Source organism: Apium graveolens, chromosome 1, assembly GCF_009905375.1.
Source record: "Apium graveolens cultivar Ventura chromosome 1, ASM990537v1, whole genome shotgun sequence".
NCBI lineage: Eukaryota > Viridiplantae > Streptophyta > Magnoliopsida > Apiales > Apiaceae > Apium > Apium graveolens.
In genome coordinates this window covers 180,729,948-180,742,647 of record NC_133647.1, presented here as the reverse complement: position 1 = coordinate 180,742,647, position 12,700 = coordinate 180,729,948, and positions in this window count along the sequence as shown.

The window sequence follows — 12,700 nt, the reverse complement described above, 5'->3', positions numbered from 1 at the left end:
GAATAGGAGACTGTTGAGCTTGAGTAAAGTCTGATTCAGCTGTGGGAAGTAATTCAATTACTATAGGTTCTGTTGGGATCAGAGATTCCTGACCCCCTTCCTTAGCTGCTTCTTCCAGAACTTCTTCAGAGTGGGATGATTCACTTACAGCCCTCCTGGCTCTTTGCTTTTTAAGTCTCTTTGCTGAAGTTGAGACTTTGGGAGCTTCATCATCAGAATTTATCTTTCTAAGCATTTTGAGGGGCCTAGAACTCCCAGTTTCAGTATCTTTCCGAGAAGAAGTTTTCTCAGCTTCATTAACAACAGGTTCTGATATTGGAACATGTTCCTCATTATCTGACTCATCTCTCAGAACAATTCTCCTTCTCTTCTGTTGAGACTGAGGTACTATCTTGGTCCTCTTGGGTTTTGAAGATGAAGGCTTCACTGGATGTGCTGAAGGTTGAGGTTGAGATGACTGTGTTGGTTTGTAATATGTCCTGATGGAGGGTTGAGTTGGTTGAGGTTGAGACGTTTGAGGTTGGTGAGAGATGGTATATTCTGATGGCTGTTGTGTTGGTTGTGATGAGTTGGTGGGTTGAACATCAGGAAGGACAGATGTATAAGTTTGTGGATCAGTATTTACCAAGATCTATATTACTAACTGAGGAATCTGTAAGGGTCTCAGCACTTGTTTCTTATTGTCAGCATGTAACAGATCGTTAAAATCCCTTTCTGCAAGCTTAAAGGGTGGAATTAAATCACTGGCTAGTGGGGTCTCATCAGCACAACAAAAAGTATATATAAGCTGACAGAATCTAGCAAAGTATACTACATTCTTATCCTCTGTCATCCTATCCCCTATGAAACCTAGCACAGCACTTGCAAAATCAAAATAAGTTTGATGAATAAGGGCATACCAGATTTGCTGACTCATGATGGGAATAACATCAAAGTTGGAGCATTTATTGGCGAATGCCTTTGTGATACAATCAAAGAAAAAGCTCCATTCCTTTCTGATATTTGATCTTTTCAGTTGACCCAACTTTCCCAAACTTTTCTCATAGCCCAGACTGGCCATAAGCTGTTGTAAAACAGGATCTTCCACTGTTGGGAATGTGCAACCTTCAGGTAAGTGGAGAGCTTTACGAACTGATCCAGGAGTAACCACATGCTCGACATCTCCTGATGTGAAAACAATGCTTGGAGTACAAGCAGCACCACCATCATCAAATATCCCAGTTCGCCAAAATGTCAGCATTTATTTGCTTGAAATAGATTGGGGTTGGGTCAAAGCATACCCAATCTCACTATTGGCTAATAAATCTTGCACAAAGTGTAGATCTGATGGAGCTTCAGCCTTATTCAAGATTGCAGCATAGTTATTTGGTACAAACTTGGCTCCATCAACAATTAAATCCTTGGGCGCCATCAGAAATAAGTTAGAAGTTAGAGTGCCTGTAAGGTGTTTGAGAAAATGTCTGTAAAGAAAACCGTCAGATAATGTAAGATAGAATAAGAAAAGAGAGAGAGTGAGTAGAATAAAAATGAAAATAAAAGATTGAATATCTTTTATCTCTTTTACTTAGACACCCCATATGACAGCAGTTAATGAGAAGTGGAACAGACCTTTACACCTGTCATCCATGCAGCAGTTAAGGCAAAAGTTAATGGGCATGGTAAATAAGTAATGATTACATTACACGTTCAGTTTTAAAAAAAACTGTTCCCATTAAACAAATGGTTATTACTGCTTTATCTCATATAAACCAATATTCTGAGAAAATATAGTCATTCAAGTAATGACCAAAAATAAACCAAGTAAATAAATACTGACATGTCAGCATCAGAACTTGATTATTATCAGAACTTAAAAGTCATCAGGATATTGCTCCTTAACTCGAAAGTGAATGTTTATTCCTGTAATTCTTCACACAAATACTGATATGGGTACATCAGAACTTAATCATCAAAACTTCCATCAGAACTTGTCCTCAGAATTTATGCAACTGACACTTAAACTGTTCATCTAAAACAACATTGATCACCACAGTAATTTTCATCATTCATAAGGAGTGTAAGTGTGTGCATTTAGCTAAATATCAGACAATGAGTAAAGTCTGATTCACTTCAATACATCTTAGAAATAAGGCATAACTAAGAACTTTGCTCAAAATCTGTCATTATTCTGAAGTCTACTATAGAATGAGTTCATGCATGATTCCACCTCAACTGTTTTGTGCTCATTTTATGCATCTTTTGAAATACCATTTTACAGTGGCTTCTCAGTGTAAGTGAGTCACGACTGCTTATCAGAATTTATGATGTTATCAGAGTATTTCTCCAGTAATCATAGAATGTGAAAAGTCACCAAGAAAATTTTATTTTGCTTTTCTAATGCATATTACTTAATACCAGCAATGCACTTGGGTCTTCCCTTTCACATTTTTACTCTAGATCTCAAAGGAGTACCTGATATTTATTTATTTTCTTTTTCTTTTTCTTTGATAAGTGAGGTTTATCAGCACTTAGTACATCCATAAGATTTACCAACATCAGAACTTAACAGATAAGAAGCACTATTCTAGTTTTTGACTTAGTAATAAGATACACAAAGTAAACATAACTAAGCTCAGTATTAGAATTTTCTAGTTTTAAAAGATTTCCACATAAATAATTACTTCATACATGGTATCATCAGTATGTTAAAGACTACTAGGTCAACATCTAGCACAGTTATCCTCATTGAATTGAGTAGTCACAGAAACATTCATATCACTGTCAGAGTTTAGAAAGTCACATCAGACAACAATCAGTACTTAGAAAATTTCAATTTAAGCACATAATACACAAAGATAGTAATATTTGTAAATACTGATCATAAAGTCTGATGTATCAGAACATAAACTAAGCAGATTTAGAGGAAGAACCTAAAACCATTCCAAGTTCAATTACCAATCTTGTAAAAGTAGCTTCATATAGTGGTTTTGTGAAGATATCTGCTAGTTGTTGGTCTGTTGGAACAAAATGCAATTCCACTGTACCTTCATCCACATGTTCCCTTATGAAGTGGTACCTTATGCTGATGTGCTTTGTCATTGAGTGTTGAATTGGATTACCTGTTATAGCAATAGCACTTTGATTATCACAGTAAATAGGGATTTTAGAACATGTTAACCCATAATCCAGTAACTGATTCTTCATCCAAAGAATCTGTGCACAACAGCTTCCTGCAGCAATGTATTCTGCTTCTGCAGTTGATGTGGAAATTGACTTTTATTTTTTGCTAAACCAAGAAACCAATCTGCCTCCAAGAAATTGGTAGCTTCCACTTGTGCTTTTTCTGTCAATTTTGTATCCTTCAAAATCTGCATCTGAGTAACCTATTAGCTTAAAGTCTGATTCTCTAGGATACCACAATCCCAGATCAGCTGTACCCTTAGGGTACTTGAAAATTATTTTCACAGCTGTTAAGTGAGGTTCTCTTGGATCTACTTGAAATCTTACACAAAGACAGGTAGCATACATGATATCAGGTCTACTTGCAGTTAGATAGAGTAGTGAGCCAATCATACCTCTGTAATCAGTAATATCTACTGATGTACCAGTATCCTTATCCAATTTTGTTGCAGTGGCCATAGGAGTGGATGCACTTTAACAATCTTGCATTCCAAATTTCTTCACCAAATTTCTGGCGTACTTAGATTGACAAATAAAAGTTCCTTCTTCATTCTGCTTGACTTGAAGGCCCAGAAAAAGTTCTCCCATCATACTCATTTGATATCTTGACTGTATTAGCTTGGCAAACCTTTTAAAAAGTCCGTCATTTATAGAACCAAAAATGATATCATCAACATATATCTGCACCAAAAGTAAGTCATTTCCATGGTTGAGATAGAATAATGTTTTGTCAATAGTCCCTCTATTAAATCCACTTTCCAAAAGAAACTGAGCTAATGTCTCATACCATGCTCTTGGAGCTTGCTTAAGGCCATAAAGTGCTTTATCAAGTCTGTAGACATGATGAGGAAATTTTGAATCTACAAAACCTGCAGGTTGTTCAACATATACTTTTTACATCTATTTGAAAAGTACTTCTTCTTCCAATTCTCCATTAAGAAAAGTACTTTTTACATCTATTTGAAAGACTGTAAACTTTTTGTGAGCAGCATAAGCCAAAAATATCCTTATGGCTTCCAATCTAGCAACTGGTGCAAATGTTTCATCATAATCAATTCCCTCTTATTGAGAGTATCCTTTTGCAACCAGCCTTGCTTTATTGCTTGTAATTATGCCATCACTATCAGTTTTGTTTCTGAACACCCACTTTGTACCAACAACTGATATGTTCTTTGATCTTGGCACCAGGGTCCAGACTTTATTTCTTTCAAATTCATTTAACTCTTCATGCATTGCTTGCACCCAATCAGCATCTTGAAGAGCTTCTTCCACTTTCTTTGGTTGAGTCTGAGAAAGAAAATAGTGATAGAGACATTCATTTGATGTTGCTGTTCTAGCTCTGATACCTGCTTCAGGATCTCCAATAATCAAGTCAGGTGTATGTACTTTAGTCCACTTCCTTGCAGATGGAAGGTTATTTCTAGAAATGGATGCTCCCCCATGATCCATGATGTCTCCACCAACATTTTCTGATGCTCCCCCTGAAATTATGATCTCTGAGTTGGATCCTTCAGAATTTGAGTTTCCAGAATTATCAGTATTTGAGTTTCCAGAATTATCAGAACTTGGCCCATCAGAATTTGATGAATCAGAATTGAAGAGCCTGTTCTAGATTCTGATGCTTCTTGAGATGTGGTTGTATCTTCAATATGCTCCCCCTGCACAGGTGTATTTTCCTTTGGCATAGTTACCACAGTTTCAATAACATCATAGTTTAACCCATTAGAGTTTGCAGTATCAGGATTTAGACTGTCAGGATTTACAGATGCAGAATTTAAAACTTCATTCTTAAATCTCAGCTGATCATGATCATTGAAATCTTCAAGTCCTGTAATCTTCTTATCATCAAAAGAGACATTGATGGATTCCATGATAACCCTTGTTCTTAAATTATAGACTCTGAAGGCTTTTGTGGAAAGTGGATATCCAACAAAAATTCCTTCATCAGCTTTTAGATCAAATTTGGATAGTTGTTCAGGATGAGTCTTAAGAACACAACACTTGCATCCAAATACATGAAAATACTTCAGATTTGGCTTCTTTTTCTTCACCATCTCATATGGTGTCTTTCCATGCTTGTTGATAAGTGTTGCATTCTGAGTAAAACAAGCAGTCTGCACAGCTTCAGCCCAAAAATAGGTTGGTAACTTTGCTTCATCAAGCATAGTTTGTGCAGCTTCAATAAGAGTTCTATCCTTTCTTTCAACAACTCCATTTTGCTGTGGAGTTCCAGGAGCAGAAAATTCCTGCTTAATTCCTTGGTCTTTGCAGAACTCTTCCATGATCAAATTCTTGAACTCAGTGCCATTATCACTTCTTATGATTTTCACAGAGTCTTTAACCAATTTATCCAGTTATTTGACATGATCAATCAAGATAGATGCAGTTTCACTTTTTATGTGCAAGAAATACACCCATGTGTATCTGGTAAACTCATCCACTATGACCATAGCATATTTCTTCTTTGCAATGGACATGACATTCACTGGACCAAATAGATCAACATGAAGTAGGTGATAAGGCTCAAGAATTGAATATTCAGTCTTGCTCTTGAATGAAGATTTTCTTTGTTTTGCCTTTTGACATGAATCACAAAGGCCATCAGGAGCAAATACTAATTTTGGAAGTCCTCTCACAAGATCTTTCTTGACTAGTTCATTTATATTGTTGAAAATTTAATGAGAGAGTTTCTTGTGCCAATCCCAGCTTTCTTCAATTGATACTCTACTTAACAGACAGATAGCAGAACCATCAGAACTTGTTGAAAGTTTGGCTGCATAAATGTTACCATGCCTGTATCCTTTCAGAACAACTTTGCCTGTAGATTTGCTTACAACTTCACAGTGTTCTTCAAAGAAATCCACATGATAACCTCTGTCACATATTTGACTAACACTCGGTAAATTGTGTTTACGTCCTGACACTAGAGCTACTTTTTCAATGATGACATTCCTAAGATTGATATTGCCATATCCCAGAGTTTTTCCAATATTGCCATCTCCATAAGAAACACCTGGGCCAGCTTTCTCCACAAAGTCTAATAGCAGGGCTTTATTTCCAGTCATATGTCCTGAACATCCACTGTCTAGAACTAGGATGTTTTTCTTGTTGCCCTGCAATCACAAAGACCACTAATGATTAGTTTTAAGGACCCAGACTTGCTTGGATCCTTTGGCCTTATTAGGTTTGTTAACATTTGCAGCGAATTTAGTATCAGAGTTTATGTTAACGGTTTTCTTATCAGAATTTATAATATCAGACTTTGCATCAGAACTTACACTAGAAGGAATAATGCTAACTTTCTTTAAAAAAGGTTTTATTTGATAATAATCATAGTACAAACTATGATATTCCTTACAAGTATAAATGGAATGCCATAAACTACCACAATAAAAACAAGGATTTTTTGGCCTATATCTAACAGACTAACTCTTAACTCCTAATTTTGAAGGTAAGGAGTTTATATTCTTATTCTTCCTGCAAAAAGAAGCCAGATGGTTAGAATTTCCACAGTTATAACATTTCTTTCTAGGAGCATTAGGAATAGGCTTATAATCATTGCTTTTATTCACACCTTCCTTTCCATTCCTATTTTTCCTAGGTGGCTTTACCTTGTTTACATTCTTTACATCTTTCAGCTTATGCTTAAGCTGCTTCTTTGTAATTAAGCCTATGTTAACTTCAGTTGGGTTATCCTGTTTTGGTTTGTCAAAAGTTAATTTCTCTTTAACTTCTGATTTATCAATATCAGACTTTACAGCTACAAACTTAATAGGATTTACCTTTGGCTTTTGTTTAACAACTATAGGCTCAATTTCTACAGTTCCTTTATTATTCTTATCATCTCCATAACCTAAGCCCTCTTTCCAATTTCCACTACTTAACAAATTCTGAGTTGTTCTGCCAGAGTTAGTCCAAGTCCTAATAATCTCTCCTTCCTTTTCTAACTCAGTTTTTAGAGATTCATTCATTTTAAGCACTTCATCTCTAACATAGAAAGCATCATCTCTATCTTTCTGAGTTTGATGGAACATAACTAACTCTTTTTCTAAATATTGTAATCATTCCTCTTTTTATAAGCAAGATTTTCAGAAGTTAATCTTTCACATATTAAAGTTTGATCTCTATAACTAATGAACATGGTTTTAAGATATCTTCTCAACTTAGTAATATCATCAGTATGAAAAGCATAAGTTGTTTGAGGTACCTTTAACTCAGCAGCATCAGAACTGCTATCAGGATTTGCCATCAAGGCATAGTTCACCTCACTTTCAGAATCTGAAGTGTCTGTCCAGCTTTTATTCTTTGTGACAAGTGCCTTGCCTTTGTCACTCTTCACTTTCTTGCAATCAGGAGATATGTGGCCTTTCTCACCACAGTTATAGCATTTGACATTTGAGTAATCTCCTCTGTCATACTTTCCTCCTTTGCCTTCAGATTTTCTGAAACCTTTCTTATCAGAACTTGCACCTTTCCTAGAAAACTTCTTTCCCCTTCTGAATTTCCTGTATGCAATCTTTGTGATTCCTTTCACCATAAGAGCATACAGCTTCATTATCTCTTCATTAGGGTCCATCTCAGATAGACTTTCAGTTTCTTAATCATAATTACTATCAGAACTTGATGACTCAGTATCAGACTTTGTGATGAGAGCCTTTCCTTTGCCTTTCTTTGAGACAGCCACTTTAGGAGAATCCTCCTCAGCCTTAAGAGCAACTGTCCTTGACTTTCTCCCATGCCTCTTGCTTCTTTGATCCATCTCAAGTTCATGAGTCTTGAGCATACCATAAATTTCATCAAGAGTAGTTTCATCAAGAGCATAGTTGTCTCTTATAGTTGTGGCCTTCAAATCCCAACTTTCAGGAAGAGCTAAAAGGAATTTGAGATTAGTATCTTCAAGATCATATTCCTTATCCACCAGTGACAGATCATTCAAGAGTTTGACAAATCTATCATATAAACCAGTTAATGACTCATCAGGTTTTGAGTCAAAGTGCTCATACTCTTGAGTGAATATAGTCTTCCTGTCTTCTTAATTGAATCAGTTCCCTGGCATCTTGTCTCCAAGGCATCCTATATCTCCTTTGCAGTCTTGCAGTTAATTACCCTGTTTGACATGACATTATCAATGGCACTATGCAGCAAATGTTTTACCTTTGCATCCTTTGCAATAGATGAGATATCTTCAGCTGTATATTCACTTTTCTCCTTTGGTATAGTCTGTACTGGCTGATCTGCAACTACAACAGAGAGCTTGGTTGGCTTATGTGATCCTTCATTAATTCTGTCAAGGTATTCTGGATTTGTAGCTTCCAGAAACATAGACATCCTCACCTTCCATATGGGATACTCAGAAGGTTTCAGTATGGGAACCCTAATAGTCTCATATCGATTATGGATTTGAGTCTTTGGAGTTTCTTCAGTTTTGGTGGGCTTGGTTGGAGTTTGTACTTCTTCAGACATGAATTTTTTTGGATCTTTACTGTATGTATGTTAACAGATTGCTCTGATACCACTTGTTAGGTCACACACACTGTAGAAGGGGGTTGAATACAGTGTTTACTACAATCAAATCGAATATAAGAATTCAAGTAACAAAACACAAATTTTATTCAACACAATAAACTCTGTTACAAAGAACTGTTCTCTCTCAGTGATGAACAAATTATCACGAGAGCTGCTAGAGTTACAATGAATAATAATCTCGATTAAGATAACACATATAGTGTAAACCCTATGTCTATGTTTATATACTACACAGTTACTAGATAATCTTCTAATTGATATCGAATATAATTCTGCTTTCTAATATATATCAACTTGTTATCTTTTCTTCCAAATATTCTATTCTTCATAGAATTCTTCTCCATGCATATCTCTTCTTGTTTCAGTCTCGATCTTCTTTCCTTTCAATCAGCCGCCTTCCTTATCTGAACGTCTCCTTAAGTCCTGATATTATCTCCTGATAAATATCTCCTGATAACTTAAGTTCTGACAACTTAAGTTCTGATATCTTAAGTCTTGACTTCAGTATAAGTACTGATTTCCAGTTAAGTACTGATTTGTCTTGTTAAGTAAGATCTGAAAACTAAACACAAATCATATTAGACATGACATCACAAATATATCTAACATAACCACTCAGCAAATCAATCCTAAATTTTGAGAATGTGCCAGCTTTGATATTTAGAAATCTTCCATCCTTGGAAATTCTGCTAATCCCTTTTGCCTTGAGTTCTTCTGATCTTTTAATGTACATTTCTATTTTCTCATCATACTTCCTCTTTCTCTCCTCATATTCAGCCTTGTTTCTTGCTCTTCTTTCCTCCCTTACTATCAACCACTCATCTAAAACAGATCTTCATGCCCTGGTTATAGTGTTCTTGTCCTTTAGTAGGCTTATCACTCTCTTAATTTCTGTGGATGAAAAGGTATCCATGAAGTTGCAGCCAAGAAATATGAAAGACTCATCCTCATAGTAGATTCTTACTTCCCTTAGTGTTACAGCCCAAACTCTGACTATTTTCTCAGCTAGTTGTTGAAAGTAGTCTACATCTGAGTTGCATCAGTTTAGAGGTAGAAAATCACTTTGTTTGTTACAATTCCAGATGGCCCTCTCAGTAACTTGTACTTTCTTAGGTTTCCTCCCAACAGACTTGTAATGAACTTTGAGTGATGGCTTGACAGAAGGTAGGTTTATGATTTTCTTGAGAAATATTTGGCTTGTGGTGATTGGTATTTTCAGAAAGGAGTTAGCAGTTTGTTTGTACAAATATTTAGGCTTAGCGGTTTGAGGTGGTTTGGTATTTGAGTTAGTTGGCATAGAAGGTTGAGCTTGGTTAATTTGGATTTTTAGGGTTTGTTGGTGTGGTCTTGAACTGTCTTCATTCTTCTTCTTTTTTCTCTCATCACCTCTTTCTTTCTTCTCCTTCTTCTTATCTTTGCTTCCAGCATCCTTAGAGGATTGACTTGGATTTGAGCCAGAAGGTTTTTGATCATCTTTCTTTTGTTCATCATCATCCAAGTTATCCTTATTGATTTGAGTTTTAGGCAAGTTGGCATCATAACTTCTAAGATATCTCCCCAACAACATAATCATTTCTTCATCTTCAACAGTCTTATTTTGCTTGACTTTCAAATCAGTCTCCAGAATCATGATGAGCTTTTTGTTGGCCATGACACATTGCTTAGGGATCTGGAAGTGTTTGCAATGTTTGGTGGTAGGACAGATGTATGTCACTCCCTTATTTGGTTGTAAATATGCTTCAGGAAAAGCAGCCACTTGAGCATTTTTTAATTCAGTTAGCAAGATAGTGTCTTCAGGAATCACTTTTTTGACTTTGTTTATCAGAATGTCCAACTCAGATGCCCTTCTAGAGTTAAGATAATTAAGGGACACCTGCATACACCTGTCTAACCCTGAGTCATTTATGTTAATCACAATTCTTTTCTCCTGATAACTGTCCTTTGTTACTAAGATCACCCTTATAGAGTTTATTGTCCTTTCCAAGGCCTTCTTGTAAGTGAAAAATTGTTACTTAGAGAACACCTGAGAGCCTTGAGCAATTCATCATATTACCTGCTCAGACTAGGTCCCTCAGCTGCTCCGATAAGCCTCTCCATTCCAATATCAACTTCTTGAGATTTGCTCTTGTCGGGAGCTTGGACAGTTTGAGTAGATGATCTTAATAGCCTACCCTCTATCTCCCCCTTAGTTTTGTTGGCAGGCATGAGAAGAAGAGTAGGAATTTCAGGCCTCACAGCTTATGGAAGTGCGGGTAGAGGTATATTAAGTTTTCTCATGATAGCTCCCAAAGCCACATCATTTTGCATTTGTAAGTGCTTGTGAGAGTCCACCAAGGTCTGAATGTCTGTCTGTTGACTCTGCACCAACATGCACTTGAGCTGTGAGTGAGTCATTTGAAGACTGCAAGTTTGAGACTTGTTGTTGGAGAGCCTAAATTTGAAGATTTGTAGATGTAGAGGCAGGTTGATGAGAGCTTGATGAAGTAGAAGGTCTAAATGTGTCTTCCACAGCCTGTTTGATACCCTCCGTTAGCAGTGCAGAAGGCTCATATCTGCTTTGGTGAAGCTAACTCAACTTTAGCTTTGTGTCATTTGAACTTGTTATTTGTTGTTGAACCACTTCATGAAAAGTAATGAAAGATATTCTGAGATTTTTGACATCTTTTTCCATAGCAGTTAGATATAGCCTTGCCATTTGGTCAGCAAAATATTTAAACTTTGAAGTGATCTTGACTTGAGAGGGTATAATCTCATTCATCTTCTCATTTATCAGTTTCCTTACCTTGTCTTCATAACCAATCAACTTGAGTTCTAGAGCTCTTCCAAAGAGATGGAAAGATTTAATTTGAGCTTTGGAAACTTCATTGATTGCATCACAAACTTCAGCAGGAGTTAAGGCTTTAGAATTGCTTCCCAAAATAGTTAGATAATCTTCCCTAAATTTTGCTAAAACACCCTCCATCTCCAAATTGTAGTCCTTGTTCAGCCAAGCATCACCGTTTCCATCATGTTCAGCTTCATTAACAATTTTATCTTGTTGCTCTTGGACATCTGTTTGATATGAGAGCATTATGGATTGGTAATCCTGATTAGACATATCTGAGGTTAGCAACTGTTGAGAAATTTGAGCAAGTCCAGACAACTGATCCACTAGAAGATCATCCACAGTTGTTGGTTGAGCTTCAGCTGTATGCAACCATTGGGAGATGAGGTATGGTTGTTGAGATTGAGAGGTTGAGGGTTGAAGTGTAGGGTCAGAACCATCTGTGACAGGAGTCACAGTTTGACTCACAGATTGCTCTGTGGTTATGACAATATGTTATTCCTCATCAGTTGTGGGAACCTCCATTTGAATTGGGGGGGATTTGACTGTGCTACTGTCATTTACAGCAGCCTTAAACCCTTGTGTGTCTTATACCAGATTTTCACTTAAATATGCTATACTTGCCTCATCTATGACAAGATCATTGGCAATTGTACTCTCAGCTTCAATTGTCAGAGCAATTTCAGTCAGGGTTTTGAGGGGAGTTGTTCCTGAAACAGGAACCTCCAATTGAATTGGAAAGGATTTAGATAGCTCCCCCTCAGGAGTACTACCCTCAAACCTAACGGCCTATGAAGGATGATTTGCACATGAAAGTGCATTTGTGATCTCCATGGGGTCTTCAATAAAAATTGATGAATCCCCTATGGTTTTGATGGTGTCATCAAGGTCTACCCCTGCTAGTAGCCTCTCACCATCTAAATAAGGTGTCTGGATGGTGAGAAAGGTTTCTTGAACCAAGTAACTTGAATGGGTTTGTACTTGAGAATTAGATTCAAGCGCATTGTGAGAAGAAGAAATTTGAGAGATAAGTAGAGTTTGATCATGAGTGAGTGTTGGCATCTCCCCCTGAGTGAATGAGGGAGCTTCAATAGATGTCCTCTTACGGTGTGTGCCATCATTATTTCTTATTTTATACACTAGAACTTGATCTAGTGCAGGTGCAGACTCATTACAAGATACATTAGGGAG